At 37.8% G+C, this 537-nt stretch overlaps 1 protein-coding gene across 1 annotated transcript in view; it reads left to right on the top strand.

Moving 5' to 3' along the window:
- Positions 1-537, top strand: part of LOC106871222 (uncharacterized) — a 22107-nt gene that overhangs the window by 7753 nt on the left and 13817 nt on the right. The gene's annotated exons all lie outside the window — the stretch shown is intronic.

Genomic DNA, 537 nt, shown 5'->3' with positions numbered 1-537 from the left:
ACACACACACACACACACACACACACACACACACACACACACACACACACATTCAAATAGGAGTTAGAATTATCTCGCGGCACATAAACAATGTCGAACACACATACACAAAGTGTAGTGTCTTGGGCAGGTGTCTTCTACTGTAGCCTCGGGCCGAGAGGAATTGGTACAGGGAAACTGACAGAAGTCTGTCGTATGTATGTATGTATGTATGTATGTATGTATTTGTGTGTCTTTGTGTCTTTGCTTGTCCCTCACTACCGCTTGACAACTGGTGTTACTCTGTTTACGTCTCCCGTAACTTAGCAGTTTGGCAAATAGGGACTGATGGAATAACTGCCGGGCTTTAAAGATAAGTAATAGAATCAATTAATTTGGCAAAAAATTCTTCGAGGCGGTGCCTCAGGAGTCTGATGATATTATTATTATTATTATTATTATTATTATTATTATTATTATTATTATTATTAGCCATTGTGTTTTCACCTCTACTAAACCGTGTTGAAAAATACTAATGAATATTAAACAGGCAGGTAT

This window comes from Octopus bimaculoides, chromosome 12 (assembly GCF_001194135.2).
Source record: "Octopus bimaculoides isolate UCB-OBI-ISO-001 chromosome 12, ASM119413v2, whole genome shotgun sequence".
In the NCBI taxonomy this organism is placed as follows: domain Eukaryota; kingdom Metazoa; phylum Mollusca; class Cephalopoda; order Octopoda; family Octopodidae; genus Octopus; species Octopus bimaculoides.
This window is presented reverse-complemented; position numbering and strand designations above follow the sequence as displayed.